The sequence below is a fragment of the Arachis hypogaea genome, chromosome 16, assembly GCF_003086295.3.
Source record: "Arachis hypogaea cultivar Tifrunner chromosome 16, arahy.Tifrunner.gnm2.J5K5, whole genome shotgun sequence".
Classification (NCBI taxonomy): domain Eukaryota; kingdom Viridiplantae; phylum Streptophyta; class Magnoliopsida; order Fabales; family Fabaceae; genus Arachis; species Arachis hypogaea.
Window position 1 is genome coordinate 26,579,116 of NC_092051.1, and position 8,868 is coordinate 26,587,983.

At 31.9% G+C, this 8,868-nt stretch overlaps 1 non-coding gene across 1 annotated transcript; it reads right to left on the reverse strand.

The window, feature by feature from the left end:
- Positions 1–8,318: 8,318 nt before the first annotated feature.
- LOC112760823 (small nucleolar RNA R71) lies at positions 8,319–8,426 on the reverse strand. Its single transcript, XR_003181244.1, has one exon. It is a non-coding gene; the product is annotated as a small nucleolar RNA R71 (small nucleolar RNA).
- Between the last annotated feature and the right edge of the window lie 442 nt (positions 8,427–8,868).

The window sequence follows — 8,868 nt, forward strand, 5'->3', positions numbered from 1 at the left end:
TTAAATAAAAAATGAAGATTAATCTATAAGATGTTTTTTCTCGTTATAATTAATAATTGCCACTATTTCAGTTTTTAGGTATTTATCAATTTAGCTATATAAGAAATAATATACGAAATTTTTTATTTTGAAGAGTGAAGTTAAATAAAAAATGAAGATTAATCTATAAGATATTTTTTTCGTTATAATTAATAATTGCCACTATTTCAGTTTTTAGGTACACCAATTTAGACATTTGGTAGATATTTACTGTTGCGATGATTATGATCCATCTTATCTTAATAAAAATATATGAATATCTTATGTAAAAATATATTTTTATCCATCTCATTTTATAAGAATTAATTCATGCATATATATATATATATATATATATATATATATATATGATTATATAAAAAATAATAACAAAATTTGTTATTTTGAAGAGTGAAGTTAAATAAAAAATGAAGATTAAAATTTTTTGGTTGGGGGAGTCGGAATCGGAGATTTTGAAACATTTTTTTCGGTGATTGGGGAAAAATTTTTCTGTTTTGTATGCAGCAGCTTTTTTTTGGTTAAAGTTGTATGCAGCAGTTTCACTTTTACAATATTTTGTTTGGCCAATTGAAATTGAGTTGTCTTTTTTATTTGGGTCATGGTGAAATAAGGTCTTGCTTGGGGTATTTCTATGGTTGGCCCATTTAGGAAAACCCAAGTCAATGATTTGGGCTATAAGCCCAACTTGAACACATCAGCAGCTAATAAGTGAACTGTCTTGTGCATGCAGCAACTGATTAGCCAACAATAAATCTTTATATAGAGTTTAGATCCGTAATAAATTAGTTCCTGAACTGTCATACAGGTGTTGTAATGGCAAAACTATTTTTACAATAAAAATGCAAGTCTTTTTGCCTTTGAGAGATCCTAATTAGAGTACCTATTTTAAATTAGATGTAATTAGAGCTGAAAATCTAATCCAAACCTCTTTCTAACAACCACAAACTAGTAACACAATCTCCATAAAGGACTATTTTATATGTCTATAGCAAAGCTCTTGTACTACCTGTCCTACCCATTACAAACGGTCATGGACATTAAAGCATAGGATATTATTATCTAAATATGATATGACAAGTCGTGCATAACATTCACTGCCAAGGAAATTAACTGCATTCATTTGATCTATCAAAGAAAGAAATGATGGGAGATGAAAGTATCATGAGAGGTGTCACAAAGCAAGCCAACCATGGGAAAGCTACCATATTAGCTCTTGGCAAGGCATTCCCACACCAACTTGTCATAAGAGAATACTTGGTTGATGGATATTTTAGGGACACTAATTGTGACAATCTTGAGCTCAAACAGAAGCTAAACAGACTTTGTAAATGCATATATATCTTTATCTTTATAGTAATACAAATGGGGAGCTCATATGCTGACGTGGCGCTCATACATTGAGTCTGAGAGTTTATTTGCTTAAGTATTGTCACTAGAAATTTTTAGATTTATATTTATAAATTATAAATTATTATTTGCTTAAGTTGTTATTTTCAAATTTTAAATTATTTGTTTGAGTTGTTATACTTAGGTTGTTATTTTTTAAATTTTAAATTGTTTTACTTAGGTTGTTATTTTTTAAATTTTAACACTATTTTTTAAAAATTTGTTGATTCTTTTTAGCACTATTTTTTAAATTTTTGTAGATTTTTTTCAAAAATTACAGCTACATATGTAAATTTAAATATATTTATGTTAATTTAGAATTTTAAAAATTGTTAATATATTTATTTCTTTATCTACAAATTTAATTCAAATTTAAATTAAAGTCAATCAAATTTAAAAAATTTTAGCTATGAGTCAACTATAAAAGTATAAGTTATGAGATATGTGTAACACCACAATTCAAAGTACATCAAACCCTTTCTTTACATACATTCAAAATCTAAAATTTCTCTACTTATTCTAATGGCTGGTATTCACAAAATCGCAGAAATCAATTCTACAATTAACAATTTGTGTGTACGTATACGAGTGATACGGTTATGGACACTACCAAGTTACGGAAATTCTTCATTGCCATACTCAATTGAGATGGTTTGGCTTGATGAAGACGTGAGTTTTCTACTAATATTTTTTATTTTATTTTAAATTTATATTATTTATATTTTAAATTTGTTTGTTTATCCCCATCTAATTGTTCTTTAATTTTTGTATATCAATTCTAGGGAGGAAAAATACACGCCTTGGTTAAGAGGGCTTTTGTGTCTCGATTCGTAAATTTGCTAAAGAATGGAATATCCCACGATATGTTGGTGTTGGACTCAATGAGGGTAACTTCAAAACTACACATCATGAGTATGTTGTTAATTTAAACTAACGTACAGATGTGCACAAACTTCCAGAATCATCAAATATCCCACGATATGGATTTAATTTTGTGAGTTTTGACACTCTTAATGCTCCTGGTACGATTACACCTACTTAGCTGAAAAGTTTATTATTTTAGAAAAAGTATAATTTATTTATAAATTTATTTATTTTATTGATAATTTTGGCTGTGTTTTTTTTAACAAACTTATTGACAATAATTTTTTTTTTATCTTAAATCATTTTAGATGTTGGATATCTTGCTGGAATTGGGAGTGAGAAAATTTTTGAAAAGGATGGTAAATCTACCAAGTATACTGTTATTGAATTAGAGATTGATGATGGGTAATCATATATTTATTTTTATAAATCTAAAAAATTTGATATTTTTATCTTTTTAAATTGTTATTTTAATTTATTTTGTTATGAATATTTTTATTAATATTATTAATAGGAAACAAACATTTTTATTCAAAGGCAACGTTTTTTGAAAAAAGGCAACGTTTTTTGATTAATAATATTTAAATTTTTTGAAATAGGTAAAAAATGTTTTTATTCAAAGGCAACGTTTTTGAGAAAAAAGGCAATTCGTTTTTTGATTAATAGCATTTAAATTTTTAAAAAAATCAGTTCGGATTGATTTTTTAAAAAAAGTATTTAAATCTTTTTTTAAATAGAATTAATAGAAAGCATTCTTTTCGTAGTTAGTTTTTTATGAGTTTAAAATAATTAATAAACTAATTATTAATTTTTTTAAATTGTGTTTGACGTTTTAATTGTATTGTTAATTTTTAAATTTTAAAATATAAAATATATATATATTGTGATATTATTTTATTGGTAGTTACTTTTTTAGTTGTAATTATTTTTTGTTTATTTTGTTTTAAAAAGTATATTTAACATTAAACAATCTATTTGGCATAGAAAAATAATGAAGTGTGTACTTTTTGACAACTATCCACATGAATTAAATGCTTTTTTGGGATCTGACAATAAAGATGGAGCTGTTGTCGTCTTATAATTTGTTAGAGTGAAGTTATATAACGGTAATATTTATCCATAATTATGTGAATTTTTATATTTGAGCCTTTTTAACTCATTTTTTATGTGAGTTTTTACTCATTTTGTATTAAATTAAATTTTTCAGGAAAAATTGTTTTACAGAATTCCATGTGTAAGGTCCCACATCGGTTGGGGAGGGGAACGAAGCATGCCTTATAAGGGTGTGGATACCTCTCCCTAGCATGACGCGTTTTGACGAGTGAGTGTGGGGGGCTTCGGCTATCATCCCTATCGTCAAAGGCAAAACCGTGAGGCCTTGTGTGTCAAAGCGGACAATATCGTGCTAGCGGGTGGTCTAAGCTGTTACAGATGGTATCAGAGCCGGAGCCCGGATCGATGTGCCAACGAGGGCGCTGGGCTCCCTTAGGGGGTGGATTGTAAGGTCCCACATCGGTTAGGGAGGGGAACGAAGCATGCCTTATAAGGGTGTGGATACCTCTCCCTAGCATGACGTGTTTTGACGAGTGAGTGTGGGGGCTTCGGCTATCGTCCCTATCGTCAAAGGCAAAACCGTGAAGCCTTGTGTGCCAAAGCGGACAATATCGTGCTAGCGGGTGGTCTGGGCTGTTACACCATGTATGACACAAATATGTTCTTCAATCTTGAAGAAGCAAATGTCATCCAATTTAAAAATAGGTGGGTATATATTTTTTTCAATTCTTTAGTTTAATATTATGTGTGTTATCTAACGTCGTTTTTTTCGCTTTATTTATCTAGCTTTGTAATATTTGAAGAACCTAAGGGTAATTGATGAGCGGATAATTTATACGCTTTTTGGCATTGTTTTTAGTATGTTTTTAGTAGGATCTAGTTACTTTTAGGGATGTTTTTATTAGTTTTTATGTTAAATTCACATTTCTGGACTTTACTATGAGTTTGTGTGTTTTTCTATGATTTCAGGTATTTTCTGGCTGAAATTGAGGGACTTGAGCAAAAATCAGATTCAGAGGTTGAAGAAGGACTGCTGATGCTGTTGGATTCTGACCTCCCTGCACTCAAAGTGGATTTTCTGGAGCTACAGAACTCAAAATGGCGCGCTTCCAATTGCGTTGGAAATTAGACATCCAGCGCTTTCCAACAATATATAATAGTCCATACTTTGGCCGAGTTTAGACAACGCAAAAGGGTGTTGAACGCCAGTTCTACGCTGCAGTCTGGAGTTAAACGCCAGAAACACGTCACGAACCAGATTTGAACGCCAAAAACACGTTACAACTTGGCGTTCAACTCCAAAAGAAGCCTCTGCACGTGTAAACTTCAAGCTCAGCCCAAGCACACACCAAGTGGGCCCCGGAAGTGGATTTATGCATCAATTACTTACTTCTGTAAACCCTAGTAGCTAGTTTAGTATAAATAAGACTTTTTACTATTGTATATCGATCTTATGATCTTCGGATCACCTTTGATCAGTTTTATGCGATCTTAGACTTTCATGGGGGCTGGCCATTCGGCCATGCTTGAACCTTTCACTTATGTATTTTTCAACGGTAGAGTTTCTGCACTCCATAGATTAAGGTGTGGAGCTCTGCTGTTCCTCATGATTTAATGCAAAGTACTATTGTTTTATATTCAATTCAACTTATTCCGCTTCTAAGATATCCATTCGCACCCAAGAACATGATGAATGTGATGATTATGTGACGCTCATCATCATTCTCACTTATGAACGCGTGCCTGACAAACACTTCAGTTCTACATGCAAACAAGCTAGAATGAGTATCTCTTAGATATCTAATACAGGGGACCGAGTCCGAGATATTAGAATCTTCGTGGTATAAGTTAGAAACCATGAATGGCCATTCCCGAGATCCGAAAAGTCTAAACCTTGTCTGTGGTATTCCGAGTAGGATCTAGGAAGGGATGGCTGTGACGAACTTCAAACTCGCGAGTGCTGGGCGTAGTGACAGACGCAAAAGGAGGGTGAATCCTATTCCACTATGATCGAGAACCTCCAGATGATTAGCCGTGCCGTGACAGAACATTTGGATCTTTTTCACAGAGAGGATGGGATGTAGCCATTGACAACGGTGATGCCTTATGTAAAGCTTGCCATGGAAAGGAGTAGGAAGGATTGGATGAAGACAGCAGGAAACCAGAGGTTCAGAGGAACGAAAGCATCTCTATACACTTATCTGAAATTCTCACCAATGAATTACATAAGTATTTCTATCTTTATTTTCTGTTTATTTATTATTAATTTTCGAAAACTCCATAACCATTTGATATCCGCCTGACTGAGATTAACAAGATGACCATAGCTTGCTTCATACCAACAATCTCCGTGGGATCGACCCTTACTCACGTAAGGTTTTATTACTTGGACGACCCAATACACTTGCTGGTTAGTTGTGCGAAGTTGTGAAGTTATGTTTGGACCATGGTATTGTGCACCAGTTATTGGCGCCATTGCCAGGGAGAGAATGAACAACAAATTTTACAACCTCAGAGTAACAATTTCGCATACCAAGTTTTTGGCGCCGTTGCTGGGGATTGTTTGAGTTTGGACAACTGACGGTTCATCTTGTTGCTCAGATTAGGTAATTTTCTTCTTGTTTCAACTTTTATTTGGTTTTCAAAAACTTTTTCAAAAAATTTTTTCTTTGTTTTCATTTTTCTTCAAATAAATTTTTGAAAAAAATATATAAAAACTTAAATCTTTTCAAAAAAAAAATTTTACATTTTTCTTCAGAATTTTTAAGAATGAATTCTAGTGTTTCATGAAGCATGTTGAAGCCTGGCTGGCTGTAAAACCATGTCTAAAATCTTTTGGACTAAGGTTTCCAAACCATCAGCATAGAGGCAAGTTAATTTGATAACTAATGAGCAGTATATCTGAGTTACATACTAAAGCTTGACTGGCTATTAAGCCATGTCTAACCCCTAGATTGGAGCTTTAGACTAAGAGTGCAAGATTCCTGGAATTCATATTAAAAATCTTGAAATCCTTATTTTTCTTTTTCAAATAATTTCGAAAAATACAAAAAAAAAAATCATAAAATCATAAAATCAAAAATATTTTTTGTGTTTCTTGTTTGAGTCTTGAGTCAATTCTTAAGTTTGGTGTCAATTGCATTTTTTCAAAAAAAAAATTTATGCATTTTTCGAAAATTCATGCATTCATAGTGTTCTTCATGATCTTCAAGTTGTTCTTGGCCAGTCTTCTTGTTTGATCTTCATATTTTCTTGTTTTGCGTCTTTTCTTGTTTTTCATATACATTCTTGCATTCATAGTGTCTATACATGAAAAATTTCTAAGTTTGGTGTCTTGCATGTTTTCTTTTCTTGAAAATTTTTCAAAAATAAGTTCTTGATGTTCATCTTGACATTCATAGTGTTCTTGGTGTTCATCTTGACATTCATAATGTTCTTGCATGCATCACATGTTTAGATCCAAAATTTTCATGCATTGCATCATTTTTCATATTTTTCTCTCTCATCATTAAAAATTCAAAAAATCAAAAAAATATCTTCCCCTTTTTCTCTCTTAAAATTTCGAAAATTTGGATTGACTTTTTCAAAATTTTTTTAAAATCTAGTTATTTCTTATGAGTCAAATCAAATTTTCAATTTGAAAATCTTATCTTTTTCAAAATCATTTTCAAAAATCAAATCTTTTTCATTTTTCTTATCTATTTTCGAAAATTTTAAAAATATTTTTCAAAAAATCTTTTTCTTAATTTTATTTCATAATTTTCGAAAATCTCATCAAAAATTAGTTTTGATTCAAAAATTTCAAGTTTGTTACTTGCTTGTTAAGAAAGATTCAAACCTTAAGTTCTAGAATCATATCTTGTGATTACTTGTGAATCAAGTCATTAATTGTGATTTTAAAAATCAAATCTTTTTCAAAACTAATTTCAATCATATCTTTTCAAAAATATCTTTTTATCTTATATTTTTCAAATATCTTTTCTAACTTCTTATCTTCTTATCTTTTAAAAATTGATTTTCAAAATTTGTTTCAACTAACTAATTGACTTTTTGTTTGTTTCTTATCTTTTTCAAAACTACCTAACTAACTATCCCTCTCTAATTTTCGAAAATACCTCTCTCTTTTTCAAAAATTCTTTTTAATTAATTAATTGTTTCAATTTTTAATTTTAATTTTAATTTTATCTTAATTTTCGAAAATCATTAACTCCTTTTCAAAATTTATTTTCGAAAACCTCTCTCTCTCATCTTATTCTATTCATTTATTCATTTACTAACACTTCTCTTCATCTCAAATTACTGCTCCTATCCTCACCCTTGTGTTTGGATTATCCATTCTTCTTCACTCTTATTCCCTTTCTTCTTCTACTAACAACAAGGGAACCTCTATACTGAGGTAAAAAGGATCCCTATTATTATTTTTCTGTTCCCTTCTTTTTCATATGAGCAGGAGCAAGGACAAGAACATTCTTGTTGAAGCAGACCTTGAACCTGAAAGGACTCTGAAGAGAAAACTAAGAGAAGCTAAAATACAACAATCCAGAGACAACCTTACAGAAATTTTCGAAAAGGAAGAGGAGATGGCAGTCGAAAATAATAATAATGCAAGAAAGATGCTTGGTGACTTTACTACACCAAATTCTAATTTACATGGGAGAAGCATCTCCATCCCTACCATTGGAGCAAACAACTTTGAGCTGAAACCTCAACTAGTTTCTCTGATGCAACAAAACTGCAAGTTTCATGGACTTCCATCTGAAGATCCTTTTCAGTTCTTAACTGAATTTTTGTAGATATGTGATACTGTTAAGACTAATGGAGTAGATCCTGAAGTCTACAGGCTCATGCTTTTCCCGTTTGCTGTAAGAGACAGAGCTAGAGTGTGGTTGGACTCTCAACCCAAAGATAGCCTGAACTCTTGGGATAAGCTGGTCACGGCTTTCTTAGCCAAGTTATTTCCTCCTCAAAAGCTTAGTAAGCTTAGAGTGGATGTTCAAACCTTCAGACAGAAAGAAGGTGAATCCCTCTATGAAGCTTGGGAGAGATACAAGCAACTGACCAAAAAGTGTCCTTCTGACATGCTTTCAGAATGGACCATTCTGGATATATTCTATGATGGTCTGTCTGAGTTATCAAAGATGTCACTGGACCATTCTGCAGGTGGATCCATTCACCTAAAGAAAATGCCTGCAGAAGCTTAAGAACTTATTGACATGGTTGCTAACAACCAATTTATGTACACTTCTGAGAGGAATCCTATGAGTACTGGGACGCCTCAGAAGAAGGGAGTTCTTGAAATTGATGCTCTGAATGCCATATTGGCTCAGAACAAACTATTGACTCAGCAGGTCAATATGATTTCTCAGAGTCTGAATAGAATGCAAGCTGCATCCAACAGTACTCAAGAGGCATCTTCTGAAGAAGAGGCTTATGATCCTGAGAACCCTGCAATAGCAGAGGTGAATTACATGGGTGAACCATATGGAAACACCTATAATCCCTCATGGAGAAATCACCCAAATCTCT